The 17,417-nt window shown below is 39.0% G+C and overlaps 1 protein-coding gene across 1 annotated transcript in view; it reads left to right on the forward strand.

Annotated features, from left to right (window-relative positions):
- Positions 1 to 755: 755 nt before the first annotated feature.
- mgat4c (mgat4 family member C) overlaps positions 756 to 17,417 on the forward strand; it is a gene marked incomplete at its 5' end in the record, with an annotated part of 74,645 nt that continues 57,983 nt past the window's right edge. The window contains 2 exon segments of the mRNA XM_042226098.1: positions 756 to 826; positions 15,416 to 15,499.

Below are 17,417 nucleotides of genomic sequence, written 5' to 3' on the forward strand. Positions count from 1 at the left end.
CAAAATAAAATACACATAGCACCTTTAAAGCTTTCAGGCAGTTACAAAAACTGATCTGTCAGAGAGGTCCCTCTTAAAGACAGTAGCATTTTGTATAATTCTGAAGGTACTGCGCTCATTTCATTCTCCCTGACAGTAATCCCAGCCCTAACCCTTTAAAGAAAAACATCAGATCAACAGAAATCACACAAATTTGGATTTGAAACTGATTTTCGCCAAAATATGACATGTTTAAACTGATACAATGTAATGTGTAAATAAAAATACTCCTAATATTGCAAAAATATATATGTAATGTCTATATAAATTATGTTTTAGAGGGAAAAAGGAAGGAAGAGTACTGTAGAAACAGTAACCACCTTAATTCTTGGGCCACAAAAACCAAGTGAGTGAGAAGCACTTTGTAAAATGAGGTCATCCCCACACATCCTTTGATCCCTCCATTCTTCATCTTGGAGGCAAGTGGCATATAAGAGGATCTATCTTTGTGAACAGTTTTGAGCCTCCAAAATTACAAACAAACTAAAGGCAGGGGATCGATACAGTGTGTCTCACAGAATGATGAAGTGGCACTTCAGAGGGTGAAAATCAATGTCGCGTTCCCTTTCTCTCCTTCTCCTCTCGCCATCCTTCTTTGTGGGTCCTAACCTAGCTTCACAGTCCTTATACCACGGTGTTAAAGTGTGTATGTTGCTTGGAGCTTGGTCTCACACTGTGATTTAATAGTCCTTTGTTTTTTTTTTATTCCTTTTTAGCCTGGAAGACCCCTGCCACTATGATGTGTGAGCACACCCACCAATAATGGCCCATAGGATACACAGTGAAAGTAAGTGCTTCTGGTCTGATTTATGATTGGAATGTTCCTTCACCCTTTACTGTCCTTCTGAACCTCAGCTCATTTGTTGAGGTAGTATCGATCAGGATTACATAGCAATCATTAAATCATAGCATGGCACTTGACATGAAACTGCCAGCATGAAAGTACATATTTAGTACAACACATGCACTGGACAAACAAGTTCATTTCTGTGCATTTTTATAGCTCATGAAGTGTTGGAAGTGAAGACGCCATTTACAACTTTGGAAAAATAAAAGGAAGTTCATTATATATATTAAACAAAGAATTAACAAAGCTTCCCAAGGAGAAAATTGGATTTCAAGTGCTCTGGCAGTGGCTAGAAATTAATTGTAGCACTGTGGCAACTTTTGAAGATCGCATTCACAGCAGAAGGAAGCATATTTTGCCTCAATACTGGGACATTGTCCCCAAAGAAGTATAGGATTAGGTTTTGTTATGTGTTACTTACTGCTTGAGTTGAACAGTTTCAGTATCTGTTTTGCACTTACTGCTTTTGGTTAAGGAGGAGTTTTTCAATTACTGGAGCATGATTATATTTGGTTTGGGATTTTCAGGTTATGGCATAGACTAATGTACATCATTCATGTTTGTCTTAGTAATATTGTCTCAATATCAGTTCCCACTTAAATGTGGTACTTTTTGTGATGGATTCTACCAGAAACATTGGTAAGTTGTTTGATGAGCATGTACTGTACAAATATGTACAAAAAGAAAAAAACTGTCTAAAGTAGCTGACAGTTTGTGGTGTAGGTAAACATATGGCAGTTTCAGGCTGCTGGTTGTCACATCTGTAAATTTGATCAATATATTTATGGTCCTCACAAGGATTAGGGTTCATTGATTAGAACAAATATATCAAACTGAAGTAGTATAGATAGTAGTATAGATAGTGTGTAAACTGTTTGCCCGCTTCCTGATTTCCTGTATTTTGTATGTTTGTCACACTTAAATGTTTCAGCTCATAAAGCAAATTTAAATATTTAAATCACTTTTTCACACAGGGCCATGTAAGATTGGATTTTTGTTTCCCACTTAATCGTAAACAACTTCATTTAGAAACAGCATTTTTGCTTTTATTTGCGTTATCTTTGTCTGATATTTAAATGTGTTTGATGAGCTGAAAGATCTAAGTGGGACAAACACACAAAAAAATTTTAAAAAAGAAACACAACTGTAGATTTCAGTTGTGGCCCGATGATACATCCCTATAGTTTCAAGAGGTTTTATCTAACAAAACCAGCAGGACAGTGTATGCCAAAAGAAAGCATTGCCAGCATTGTGTACTGTAATTTACAGTTCTTGTAGTGATGAGTTATTATTTGCACTGATAACCATGTCACTTCAACATCATCAACATTGTCTCAAAATTTCTTTAGTACCTTAAATGTAGTCATGTTCCCTATTTCTTGTACAGTCTTTGCATTACTTGTCTCGATGTGTGGATGTATAGGACGTAATCTGCATGCACATAATCTGTATGAGTGAATGTATTCTGTGTTTGAGAGGAGTCTGCAATTCTGTTCAGGGCGTTACTTGCTTTTGTCATGTTGGTGAGCTCTGAGACAGCCCCTGTTGGTGCTGGAAGGCAGCGCTGTCAGCTATCTTCCTGTCAGCCCTGCCTCAAGTTCTAGAGCTGAAAGATGAAGCCTGAGACAGGTATCCACGTAGTGAAGTAGTTGGGGGAAATAGATATGCATTTATCTTATTCTCCATCTATAGTTATCTATATACCGTATGTAGCTACAGAGTCTATTTGTCTTCTTTTGTTTGTCTTTGTCTGTCTCCAGGGGTGCAGCATGGGGTGAAAGGCTGCTGTGTCTCAGCAGTGAAATATTCATAGTATGTGCAGGGAGTTTGACGAGGAGCACTTGACACTTCCATAGTCACCACCCTCATTTTCATTTCCTCTCTGGCGCTGGCACTTTACCTCAGAGCTCCGCTGGTCTTTCATTCAACACTGTATTATAGAGGCTCAGTACATGATGAAAACAAGCCCACAGCATGCTGCTTTCACATTTCATCGCTGAGTGAATGTGATGTTAAACAAAGAAAAATACTGCATATTAGTGAATATTTTAGCTGTAAATCTCAAATATGAATTTTTATTACTATTCTCTGAAGGTTTTCATGGTAAAATTGTTCATTGAGATGCTTTTTGCCATCCCTCTTGTGCTGCGATAATAGCAACTTGGGAACATTTTCAGTTTAAATTCAAAACGGATGATATATTCAACATCGGTTGTACCTGACTTCCAACATTTCCCTGTCTTACATCATCAGTCAAAAAACTCAGCCAAACACACCCAGTCGGATTACAGGTTTAATTACAGAATATCACGATAAAATAGAAATAGGAATCATATTAACAAGACAGGATTGGTCTAGTGAAAAAAGTCTGACCTCTTTCTAAAGCTGCATTGCACCTTGCCCCTGAATTATGGAATTATTGATTTGGTGCGTTTCTGTAAAGAATTCAACATTTTCTACCTTTTTATTCTCTTGTATAGTGATAGTATCTTAACAGCATCTTATCTAAATATAGGCATCTATCCCAGAAATAAGGAAGTAACTCAACCAAAAAGGTTTCAATATAAATAACAATTTTTCCAGTTTAGATTTCTATAAAAATTCATGTGAGAAGGTTTAACAACAACAAACCACAGGATCATAAGCTCTTTTTTAAGGAATTATGTGCAAAAATCTCATGTCATCTTTCATTTCTTTATATTTTGCTAATAAAATGGGAACTACCTGCTGTGATTTATTGAAACACCTGCAGACATGCATGGTACTAAACATATAAAGCAAAATATATAATATAGAAGTTTGTACTCATTGGAAATGCAAAAGTACTATTTTATCACTGTCAAACTGTTATCATTTTTCATAGACTAAAGATATGGACATACAATATGTGTTTTGGCTGCTAGTAACAGAGAAGTACCTAGAGATACAGTTTTTATTTGGTTCTTTGCCAAGTTGTCCATTATGCATAGACACAACATTAGTTCATTCCTTGACTTAGGTGCTTTTTCTTGAATGATCTATAGGGCAGTGTTAAGTGGCTTAAACCAAAAACAGTGGTAAGGTACACAGAATGGACTAAAATGAGTAAAGAAGCAGTTATCAAAAAAATAAATAAAAAATTATAAGACTTTGTGGCTTTTTGGAAGCAAAATCTAAAGAAAGAGGGTTGACTCAGGAGATTTGCACATTACTGTATGTAAGTACTGTGTGTAAGACATTCTGTAAAATAAAGTTTTACATTTGATAGTGTGTGCAACAGTTTCAGTTATTTCATTTTGTGTAAAGGCTCATGAAATTACATTTAATCTACTGATTTTTGTTAAGAGACCTGACATTTCCTTTAGTGTGTAAATGCATACAGATATGTTTCATGTCATAAACTCAAACCTCTTGTTTTACTTTATGCCCACTGCACAAAGTGATGCGGGCTCTTGAGCTAAAACAACAGTGAGCAGCTGGTCGGTGGATTTTACCAACCTGCTGAGCATTGACAAAGACTGTCGAGCAGATAGTCAAGTTCATACATACACACTTGCACAAACTTCTCATAATGTGCCTAGCAACTTCTCTCAGTCCTGCTACAGTTCACAAACACACACACTTCCTCTTACAAAGCTCTTCACAATAAAACGAGCCATGTATAATCCAAATGCTCTTTTAAATGTATTAAACATATTGCACTCCTTTTAAAAGGAATTGCAAAAAATTTTCTGAAAACTTTCATCATGATTATTTTACCATTATTATTACAAATTATAAGTTGATTAATAAAAATAAATAAACCAGTTAAAGAACAACAGGAAGATGTGAAATAACAGATAAAAAACAAAAACCCACATATACTGAATAAATCATTAGCCTAACACATAATAGTTCTTGTTTGTTTATACAAAATCAGTATTCATATGCATCATGTTGAAAACAACAATGTTGATATTTTTAAATAAAAAATATTACATTTTTTAATCATGTAAATTTCCTGCACCTGTCATAGACGTCCACATGATGCCCAAAAAAATTACCCAGTCCAAAGTTCAAATGTTGAACATCTTGATGTCGAGGCTGTGTCATGGTTGCATGTCCAAATTGCGAAGTTCGGATGTTGTCTAGATGTCCAGAATTGGTCATGGACCAACGGACACAATATAGACACATTTATCCAACGTCCATTGTTTAGCAGGTAGGAACCTGAGCCAATAGGTGTGCTATTTAAGCTGTTTTAGTCTGCTTACAGCTGCTGTGCATCTGCAACTCACTTTGCAACCCACTGCATCTGTATCTGTTGTAATCATTGTCACATCTGTTGTCACTGATGCCTGCTTTGTTGCTGCTGCTCTCTTTGCTTCGAGGCTTCCGAACATGGTTTAACATGAAAGGCTGGTGAGGTCTGCTATCAGGACATCTTGTCAATATATACTTTTCACCAAATAAAAATAGCAGTCGACCATTCGCCTTTTGACTTAACTCTGACTTTTAGGTTTCCTGGGAACCTGTTGGGTGTCAAGTAAATATACTTCCAATTTAATTATATTTAGCTTCAAAGTTTTTCTGACTGTCAAATAATATTTAGTACAATAGTATTCATGTACACAAACAGCAGTATTACCTTTTTGACACTATCATGTTTTGCTAAGAGATGCTGTGCTTTTTTACCAGGTGCTTTAGTCTTCTATCCATCCACTTTCGCTTAACAATACTCTCATCATTACAGGCAGATGTGAAATGTAAACATGAGATCCGAGGTTAAATGTCACATGATATTTCAATGCAAACTATAACGTGATATTTACAGTCCTCATATATTAGCATAGTTTCCTTTTTTTTTATGACTCAGATCAGATTATAACTCATTCACTGCCAGCCATTGGCAGTGAATGAGTTAAACCCATTGACTCATTCACTGCCATTGACGGCTATAGACGTCAATGGCAGTGAATGAGTTAATATAACTCCTAGCAACCCCCCCCCCCCCCCCCCCCCCCCCCCCACAAAAAGAAAAACACCCAAAAAATAGCAGAATGGACATTCCCAGTAACAACAACAGAACAAATTGAGTCAATGCATATTTCCATCCCAAAAAAAAAAAAAAATGATGCCAACATTTCACATAGACCAGATTACAGCTATCCTATTTAGTCCGAACTTAACTACTTTAGCCGGATACGTCACTGACCTGTATGTAAAAAGTAATTAGCCCACTTATCATTATAGTCGTCCAGTCTATTTAGCAGTCTATATGATAATCTTTCGTAAGCTGCCACTTGTCCCAAAGAGATATACCACTGAGAGAAGGTAGGAGTCGATGAGGCCTTCCACTCTTTCACCAGCAGCTTCCTCCCCAGCATAATCGCCGTTTGTACCCAATGAGCAAGAGAAGTGGATAAGTGACTCAAAGCTGAAGGGTCTCCTAATACATAAAGACTGTTCATAAATGGGACCCCTTGACCTACAACCTTCTCTACTACAGTGTGAATATGAATCCAATAATCTTGGACTTTGGAGCACCCTCAGAGCAAATGTTAAAGTGTGCCACTTCCTTGCTGGCATTTCCAGCATGCATCATCAGTCGCTAGACCCACCTTATGTAACCGTGAGGGTGTCCAGTATACTCTATTTAAAATCTTAAATTGAACCAATCTTGAATGCAATTCGCGTGACATTTTTTTCAGATTCCTGAGGATGCCATTCCATTCCTCCACTGTAAAGTTGAGATTTTAGTCCATTTCCTACATTCTTTTGAGGGACAGTGTGTTAGGATCAGAAGCTAATAAAAGCATTTTGTAATAAGCTAATGCCTCTTGTCCACGCCCAAAGGTTTTTTTTTATTTCCTCCAGAAAGTCTCAGCTTAAAGGGAACTTTGCGAATGAACCACATGTATTGGCCATCAAATTTCTTAGTTGCAGGTATTTCCAAAATTCCTGTCTAGGTAAATCAAATTCTTCTGCAAGTTTTCTATATGATTTAAATATACTATTTTCGTAAAGATCCCCCAACACTGTTATACCTCTCTGAAACCAGAGTTTCCAAAAGAAGGGTAGTTTAGCAATAGAAAGTTGGGGATTATACCAAATACCAGCAGATTGGTTAAGATATGGATCAAATGTGAATAATTTGGACATTCTTTTCCATACTTCTTTCAAATGAGAAAGTACCGGATGTGATTGGATACGGGGGGACAAATTAGTTGATAAGCTATATAATGGTGTAAATGGCGAGCAAGCAGTACTTTCAATGGAAAACCAAGGAGGTGCTTTCTCAGGGGGTAAGAACCAATGTGCCAAATGCCGAAGAGAAAAAGCATAATGATATAAAAGTAGATTAGGCATCCCTAACCCACCTCTGTTCACTGGTTTCTGCTGTTTTCTCAGATTCAATCTAGGCTTTTTATTATTCCATATAAATGCCTTACAGAGCTGGTCAAACTGTTTGGTGTATTTCAAAGGAATATGGATTGGTAGAGCCTGCAACAAATAATTGAACTTAGGTGTACATACCATTTTGATTACGTTTACTTTTCCCCACATTGAGAGATACATCTGAGACCAACGATCAATATTAATTTTCATATCGCTGAGTAAAGGTTCAAAATTTATCTTTATCAGGTCTGACAAATGAGGCGGGAAGGTGATGCCTAAATACTTAATGCCCTTCTGAGGCCAGGAAAACATACCGGTTTGAAAAAGTGACCTAGGACAATAACTAGTTAACGGAAGGGCCTCTGATTTGGTCCAATTCACCTTATAACCAGAAATAGCTGAAAACGTATTTATTATTGCCTGCAAGGAGTTTAAAGACTTTTCTGGGTCTGATATAAAAAGCAAAATGTTATCAGCGTAAAACATCAGTTTATGACAGTCTCTCCCTATTCTGACACCTGGAAAATTGGGCTCCCTACGAATAGCCACTGCCAGCGGCTCAAGGGCCAGAGCAAAAAGAAGTGGAGAGAGGGGATCCCCCTGCCTGGTTCCTCTACCTAGTTCAAAAGAAGGCCCTATTATTCCATTTGTGAGTACTGATGCCTTGGGGTGTACATATATAAGCTGAATCCAATTAATAAAGCTTTTGGTAAAACCGAAACACTCTAAAGTGGTGAATAAATATCTCCACTCGACTCTGTCGAATGCCTTTTCGGCATCCAGCGAAATCGCAGCTATGGGAGAATGGCTGTCCTGAACCGCCCACATAATATCAATTAACCTCCTAATATTATCAGCTGAAGAGCGTGAGCTTATGAAACCAACTTGATCTACATGTACAAGAGAGGTTATTACCCGGTTTAATCGATTAGCCAGAATTTTAGATAAAATCTTACTATCATAGGAGGTCAGACTTATCGGTCTGTAGCTTTTACAGTCAGTGGGGTCATTATCCTTCTTTAGGATAAGTGTAATGATGGCTTCAGATAGTGAAGGTGGGAGCCTACCCTCTTGAAAAGATTCATTATAAGTGTTTAAAAGCAGTGGCGCTAGATCTTCTGGAAAGGATTTATAAAATTCAGCCGTATATCCATCCAGGCCTGGTACTTTATCATAGGGCAGGTGTTTAATAACTCCCACTATCTCTTCAACGGTAATGGGAGCGTCCAAATATTTCAGTTGATCCACTGTCACCTTAGGAAGATTTAAAGATAACAAAAATTTCTTTATATCACTCTCTGAAATGCTTGATTCTGAGCTATAAAGATCTTTATAAAAGTTACTAAATATTGTATTAATTTCTTTAGGTTTAAAGAAAAGATGTCCATTATTATCTTTAACAGCTGAGATCATAGCCATAGTCTCTCTCTGTTTAATATATATTAGCATAGTTTCCTAAATGTTGCCAATACAATCAAAGGCAGCTAAATTTGACGCATAGGTTTAAACATTTTTTTTTTATAAAAGTTTGACCTTATTTGACTTCGAAGATGAAATCAGAGGTCTAAAGTTACATAATATCATAATACCCCAGCATGCCTATGTGTTGTCAATATAAATAAAATAGATAAATAAAATAGTTCTGTATAGCATTAATATCATGTTGACCTTTAAATCAGTCTGTTGACCATAAAGGGGAGGTCAGAGGTCAAATGTGACATCATACTTTAAATATTATAAGATACTTTCTTCATGTTGGCAATATATACCTGACTTGTAAGAATCATAGTTTTTAAGTCATAAAAAAACCAATAAATCATTAAGCTAACCTTGAAGAAATTGGTGGCTGTAAGCCAAATTTTAATGGATTGTTAACATGACCTCACTCGACATCCCTTTCATTCATAGCTTTTTGAGCTTACAGATAGACACACACACACACTTAAACGCTAACAAATCCTTAACCCACTTGGCAAAGGTAATAAATATAGAATTGAAGTATATAAACTTACATTAAATTTCTCCACGTGTCAAAAGCAGAAAACGAGCTTTCATGACAGGAGATTTGTTAAAATCCACGACTCTTGCTGCGAGATGGCATTGAACTGCTCTTTGCTCGCTGTATAATTCTCGCTGCATCGTACTACTGTAAAATTAGTCTCAGAGGGAAAAGTAAACAGAGCCTGGTAAAAGTTGAAAATCACATCGTCATTATATTTTTATGCCGCCACCCTCGTAAGTCATCCTCACAGAGTCCAGGCCTCTTGTTCTGAACTCTGCAGAAATATCAATATGGATTTAGGAGACTCCCTGAAGCAAGGTCCTCAGCTAATTAAATCTGTAATCACTTTGTACTGTAAAAACACAAGCAGGGGAGGTGAACAGAGGGCTATGTGGTGGTTTAAATGCAGGCCGGTGGAGTTTTATTTAACAAAGACGGCTAATTGAGTCAGAGCTCTTTATCCTCATAAAGTTCCAAGGTTTCTTGCTATTTGGACAACTTATGGCACTTCTGACGACATCTAAGAAAGTGAGAGAAAAGAAGAGAGGTTAAGTCGGAGATGGAAAACAGCCACTGTTGTCAAGGCTACTGCAAACAGCTATTTGATATTGTCTTCGGGGTTTGAAGTCTGTTGTACAATGTAGAATGTAATGAAATACACAGGAGCTGCGTGGCAAGAATGCATTTAGCGGGAGATGTTACAGAGGTGTACAATATCATGAACTCCTTCCATCTTTAATTTCTAGAAGAAGAACCATTCAGCCATGTTGTAAATATGATCCAGTCATTATCAGGTCAGCTTCATTCAGTCTTCAGACGTCTTGAAATTCTCAAAGATTACTGCCTTGTGTGATATCTGCATTTTATCACACCTTCTTTAATCACTTTATATGATGATATTTGTGCAAAATCAATGAATGAAATTAAAAACTAAAAATAAAGTAATAATACATAATCAAATTGACTGGAGCTGGTGATAAAGGTTTAGGGATATGAAGTATAACTGTCATGGTCCGCGGCCCGGCGTCCGAGGTGCTGATGGGATGCCCACTCCCGTGGGCGCGGCTGCTAACTCCACACCTGCATCCCATCCCAGGCGATCACCAGGTGGACTATTTAATCCTGCCCAGCCTGCTGCTCCACGCCAGTCCGTAGTCGCCATTCAGCGATCACAGCTCGGCGTGTTTGAGCCACCAGCCTGTCCACCTGCCTGTCCGGAATTTGGATCACGATCAGCCCCAGCCGCCTCGACCTTTCTGAAGCTTCTCCCCACGGATCCTCACCCCTCCCTCCGGTTCCCTCGGCCCCGCTATCATCGTAAGACGCGTACTCTACTTCCCCTCGTATACTGCCGTTTTTCCCGCACCCCAATAATCCTTTTTCCCTTTTTCTGTTTCAGCCTCCCACAGTCCCGCTCTCGGCGTTCCTGCGTGATTCACCTCCCGGTCCCTCGGTTTTTCTGGTTCCGTGCGTTTTTTCCTTCTACCCTCCCGGGACACCCTCAGTTATAATAAAGTTTATTTTTGTTCTCTCGTACCGCTGTGTGTGTGTTCTGCTCCTGGGTCCAACTTGTGCGTGGAACTTCGGTTCATGACAATAACTAATTAAAGTATTTGAAACTCACTGATTAAACTTTGTTTCTCATACTCGTTGACACTAGTAATACCTGCTTTGGTTTTTTTTTTTTTTTTTTTGGCCTTTTAACTGGCTTTATTAATAGAAACAGAGAAGATTGACAGGAAAGCGTAGAGAAAGAAAGAGGGGAAGATGTGCAGCAAAGAGCCACTGGTCGGACTTGAACCAGGGCCGGCTGCTTTCAGCCATGCGGTATATAGGCACCTGCTCATAACTGAGCTGAATCCAGCGCCCAAAGCCATCTTCTTTAGCTAATTATTAATATCATCAATGCACAGTAATAGTTAACTATCCACTGCAATGCAATTGTTCCAGTAGTAGGTTATAAATGAGGAATGTGGATTATGTAACAGGTGACATCTTATAAAAGCAGCATGATTTAGCATAATTTTGATGTAATAAATATGGCTGTGTGCATAGACGGGCATAAAAACCGAAGGATTGTGTGAAAGCCTAAGTATTTTATAATTTGCTAACACAGAGACAGATTTAAAAAAAATGATCTTGAGCAGTAATCCTGCAAGCTTTGTGATAGTCTTTCAAAGTTTTTCTTCAGACAATGGCTGCTTTTTCACTTCTTTTCAATCCAGTCCTCGTGCCTGGCCATTTTCAGCCATATGTTTGTTTGTTAAGCCACTTCCATGAAATATGTTGTTCCCATTTAGTTAAATATATTATACATGAGTTAAAAAGGCATAAAATATCATTTTTGCACCATGAATGTGAATCCCAAACAGCTACAGTATTAGCTGAAAACGTGACATGACATGCATGAATGGTGTGCAGTGTGTTCTTAAAAAATTTGAGGAATCTGGACAATGAGAACAGCAGATGAACAGTATCTGTTCTCACAGAAATAGAAAAAAAATACAGCCATGACACAGAGCCAAAGAGATCCATTTGGCCTTTCAGTTGATCCATCTACTGTTTGTGGCTGAATGGCTGTCAAGGAGTCATTCTGAAGTCTTTATTTTAGAAGCGAGACAAAATTTTAGAGAAAAAATTCAAACAGTTCTGGAAAGAAGAGAAGGCTAGCTTTATGGGGATATTTAGTGTATCATGGTAGCACAGGGTATTCACAAGGTACTACCGTCTTAAAATGGACAGAAAGAAACGAGCTCTGCCCATATTTTACCATGTGCTCTACATATTACCATACTCCTTAACCATTTTGTGCTAGAGAAATATTTAAAATGGTTCCTCAAGGATGAGAATTTTCTTTCTTTTTGCATTTTACAACCAAAATCCAAAGCAAAGTTTCTTGTTGTTGAAGAAATTTGCAATTCTATGTAAGCAGTTTAGATATTAAACATGTCATACCTCCTGTTTACAGTAAATAGCTGCAAAGCACACTTCATTAAAACTTTAGAGCGAAGTCAAATTAAGAAACAAAAGGAGGCTCTTTCTATGGATGTTCTCACTATTTGCTCTCTTTTCCCTCTGAATTTTAAGCCTTAAGGAGTCACTATGTATCTGCGATTACTATTTGAGCTGCAGCTCTGAGGTGCTGACCTCATGCTGCCTCCATTCTCTGTGTTACTCACATTTGTGTCTGTCCCCAGGGCTCTTCGTCTAAAGAGCCTCGACTGAAGAGGCAGGCGGGCCAAGCACAGTATGGCGGGGTTAGACCTGCCCTGGAGAAATCTTTACAGCGACCTGATTTCACTCAGTTGCTCCCCTTATTCCCCAGATCTCACGCTCATATTCACCTGATCCTGTGTCAGAGCCATTTTGGGTGGAAAAACTTCTTTAACAACAGTTAAACTAGAGCAAGATTTCAGAATCCGGTGATTGTTCATGCGCTGCAGCCACAGTCCTTGTCCCCGAGATCTTCGTTTCTGTTTAATCTAGCACATAATTTCATTCATTGTTCGAAATCTTTCGTAATGTCTGAGAGATCTGATCGTGACATTTTCAGGAATCTCCCTCAAAATTGCACATTTTCAGTATCAGCCCAAAAGCAATGTGTTGAAAAGAATCTCTCATCCTAGCTTGTTACATGTATCTCACAGGGATCTGAATTAATATTAGCGATTGGTCCCCAAGTCACGTTCATCCCCATCTTTTCACTCTAGCATCTGGATTTAATTGGTGCTACGCCGTAAAGCCACAGCTGCTCTTCCTGTTAGAACAATAAATTATCCCAATTAGGAGTTGAACAAAAGAGGCTGTCTGACACAGCAGCCCACTGCCATGCCTAGAGATTGGACTGCGATGGAATGAGGCTTCTCGCTGACATGAAGCCGCACCAAAACACCTGCCCCATCATCTCTCTGATCAAAATACAGTTCCAGTCCAGGGAATATATAGAACAGGAAGAGACTGCTTTGCATGACTTGCAAACATGAGAGCTTCTTGTATATAAATTAAACAGAAAAAGAATCACTGTGTTCGAAATTAGTGAAAGGTATATTGTGTAATTGCTGGGCGGATGATTAATTGGTGTTTGGATGATGGGTTGTGGATACAGCCGGGTTTTCTGGCAGCTGCCTTCCATATCGATGGCACCAGTAATGAAGGCAATATTGACATAGGGTTCAGAAAGATGTGGAATGGGAGGAACAATAGGAGCATCTGTGCCTCTCAGTAGTTACGAGTATAATTGAGACCATATTTTAGCTTGCTCTTTGAAAACTAGCCTTACTGTATTTCCCTTCTCCTTCCCTGACAGACGAGACATATTTATTTGCCACTGTGTCACGTTCAGGAGCTTTAGCAACTCAGGCGATCTACCGTTTAAAAGAATGTAGGCTATCCACCACTACGATGGCGGCCTGTGTTGTGATTGACACTACTTCCACATCCTGGCCTGGCCACACCATCTCTTTGTCTCACCACTTGCTGTGAACATGCCATTAAGCCAGTCAAAGTTTGACAAGAAAAATGAAGTGTGCCGGTTCCTGTGGCCTCGAGTGTCTCTCTGAATAATGAGCACATTGCCTGTACCCCCCTGTCTCCACTCCTTGCCATCAGTTTTACTCTTCCCCTTGAAGTTCTAGTCTGCTGAGAGAGTGAAGGGGTCTTTAGGTTGTCGCGTGTCCAGGAAAAAAAATGTGGTCATGCAAATCTGTCAAACTAAATCTGTAAAACCCAGAAAAGAAGCGTATGATGAATGAAGTATATTTTTATTGATATAATTCCCCCATTTCATTTCACGGCATTAGGACGGGGAGTGCTGTTTCGTAGGAGCTGTCCAATATGAGGGAGCGTCATAAGATGTCGCAAACAGCTGCAATTTTGCGAGCCAAATTAGCTGGCACTGTTTTCCTTGTTGACTTTATTTCACTGCTTTTTAAAGCACAACAAACGGCTGAGCAGCGCTGCTGGATCATAGCATCATAGCTGCCTTGCACAGCAAATACTGAGAAGAAAGGGCAGCTCCACTGCTACTTCCTTACCCAGCCTTATTTCTCCCAATTACCAGCGTGTGAGCAAACAGTATGACATGACTGACCTCCTCTCAGAGAGCTGTGGTCATGACTGCGAGGCTCTCTCAGCTTATTATGACAGAAGTGTTATGGTAATAGAAGGAAAGTCTGTGCCGTGGCGATAGCACCTCAGGAGCGGATAGCCTATTATCCTCCACTGTGTAGTGGTAGTAATGGTGAGACAGAGGGCATCCTATCTGTTATGGTGATGATGCATTTTGAATGGGTAGTGCCTATTATATATCAGTGGATGATAATGCCAGGAAAGAGCATCCTCTGGGTATGGTCATGATGCCAAGAAATGGGTGAAAGGGTCTGAACAGAATATACAATGTGCCATATCAGGTTTATGGTGATAGATTAAAGAGAATGGCAGGATCTTTTTTTTTTTTTTGAGTTATGAAAATTGGAGGCTAGCCCTTGTGTTCAAAGAGCATGAATATCCAGGGAAAGGAAGACAATGAGGAGCATGTGTGTACGTGTGCATACGACAAACAAGAGCCACGCAGTCAAAGGAGAATCTTAGTTAGCTGTCTGCTTGGCGCTTCGCCGCCCCTGTGATGTATGTTTATGGCCCATCATCTCTAGCCAATTACCCTGCCTCAGTGTGGGAGCACTGCACCTTCTCATCACAGCCGTCAGTGTCTGAGTGTGGAGAGAGACGGTGACAGTTAACGTTCCTGGACATCTCCTGGCAAAGTGCTGTTTTCCTTAGGGGACTCTTGAGATTCATCTTTAAAAGTAAGCCACTGGGTAACAGAGTGTGTTGAGCCTTATAGCTGCTTTGGGAATTGAATGCTTGTTTATTGTATGTATGTTTGTGTGTGCATATGTGCGTGTGTGTGTGTGTGTGTGGACGGTGGGTGGGGGGTGCTAACGCATGTGTCTGTAGGTGTGCATGAGTGCTGTGTGGGTGCTGTAAGTTGGAACAGTATCTCTGTAAACTTTGTAAATCTCATGTTTCCCACGCACTCCTGTTTCCATCATTATGGCATTATAGGATATGTGGATAACTCACTGCTCTCTATATTGATGTGTGCATAAGGCTACATGCTATAAATGATGTGTGAAATAACCTTGGCATTTTGGTTGTCTTTGTTTTTCCAGATATAGCTGAGGTAGACGTGCTCATGTATCCCGTCCATGTCAACCTGCAGACTTTCTCCTACAGACACATCTGACTTTTACAAGGTGCGTTTAAATGCCTTTTTTGTTTTTGCATGTGTGTCGCAAATCTGCAGTGTGCTTGTGTCTAGTCAAAGTAAATGTAAATCCCCTGCAGAGCAGTGACATTAGAAAAGGTAAAGCAAATCAGACTCGCAGCTCAGGAGCAATGAAGGCTAATTTAGTTTTAGGAGAAATCGGAAACATTTTTGGGAGTGCTTAAACTTTGTTTCGATGATTCCTTTGTAAAACTGAGAATGCACAGTGACAAGAAAAGGATTTGCAACGATAATATTTATTTATTTATTTTTGGCTCCATATTCATACTGTGTGACAGATTGAAGCTGCAAAGCTGTGTTTGCGTTGGCTAGACTAAGGAGCGCTTCTGCCCAGAGGGTTTATCAGGGAGAGAAAATATTGACCGCGAACAGTTGCACTTTGGTGGTGTTATTGCTTTTCACACTTGTGTGATACAGACAGCAGTCGCCAAGTACAACAATTGTAAACCCGCAGCCATATCGACGGTCGCATTGCTCTTCTGTACAGGACAACATATTCCACTTGTGGTGTTTACATTTTAGTTTATTTCACTGGAGTGCTTTTTGCAGATAGATGGTGTAAGATTACAGGAACCTGGTAAAAAGAAAAGGAAGTACTTATTGTTTAGGTGAAATGCAAAAACCCAAAGTGGCCTCTTAATTTGATTCTGAAATATGAATGCAAAACAACGTGACAAAACAAATTTGTGTTTGTGCACATGTGGTGTGATTTTTCATTAATATATACTGGGATTTCACTTGTTAAATCAGCTTTGTTTACTTTCTTCTTCTTATTATTATTCCTTACTGGCTAGTGCACAATTGAAGTTTATCACCTCAGTTTTAGAGTAGCATCGAGCTATTAGCTATCTCCACAGGTGTGCATGATTCTCTGAATGAGATACTGATGTTACTATGATTATATGACACTGATAAGTTTATTGGTACTGTAACAATGTGTACTCTACAATAAAAAAGCCAAACTGTTGCACCTAATTCTTGTCTTTTTGAGTGATATAATAACCGATATATGTACATATGCTATTACTAAATCTGAGAACCATTTAATGCCAAAAATTCATTAAACAAAGGCATTTTAACCCATTAATCATTCTTTAATTCTTTGTTATTAATTCTTTAATAACAAATCATGCTTCTTAATTGTGTGGCACTTAACATGCAGTATCAACATTGCTCGTTATATTTCAGAAAATGAAAAGCAAATTTAAATAGACAGATGTTAAATATGATATGAAAACGAGTTACCACAAAATTTAGCATATTGTAAAATTAAAAAAAAGTATTATAAAATCTGACAAATTACTTTCCAAAAAACTAAAGAAGGATCTCCTAACCACTTACTCAAGCTTATCTGGGGAAATGTTGAGCCAGTGGGGCCAGAGTCTACCATGGGTCCTGCTACCAGTAGGACACGCCCAGTAAGAACACCTTACCCAGGAGAAGGCCACTTCGGCTGCCTCCTTTCGATGTGTAGCAGCGGCTCTACTCTGTGCCCCACCCAACCGACTGAACTCCTCTCTCTATCGCTAATGGAAAGCCCATCCACCTTTCAGATAAAGCTCGTTTATGATGGTTGTCTCCGAAATCTAATGTTTAGCCTTTAATTGAAGTAGTGATAATAGTGTTAACAAAAAGGCCCCGTTGAGATTAAAGGATTCATGGCGTTTCTCACCAGTGATGCTCCATCTGGTGGCAGATGGCTGCATAAGATGAGAACACAATTCTTTACCTGCCTTGGGTATCAATAAAAATGCAAAACAATTAGATTAAACGACTAGTATGTCTCGTACCAACTACAATATATATAAAAACACCCAGCACGCCCCTGCGGGCGGTTTATCCTTCAAGCTCGGGTCCTCTACCAGAGGCCTGGGAGCTTGAGGGTC

The sequence above is a fragment of the Haplochromis burtoni genome, unplaced genomic scaffold, assembly GCF_018398535.1.
Source record: "Haplochromis burtoni strain Fernald_Lab_line unplaced genomic scaffold, NCSU_Asbu1 Contig_197, whole genome shotgun sequence".
Taxonomy (NCBI): domain Eukaryota; kingdom Metazoa; phylum Chordata; class Actinopteri; order Cichliformes; family Cichlidae; genus Haplochromis; species Haplochromis burtoni.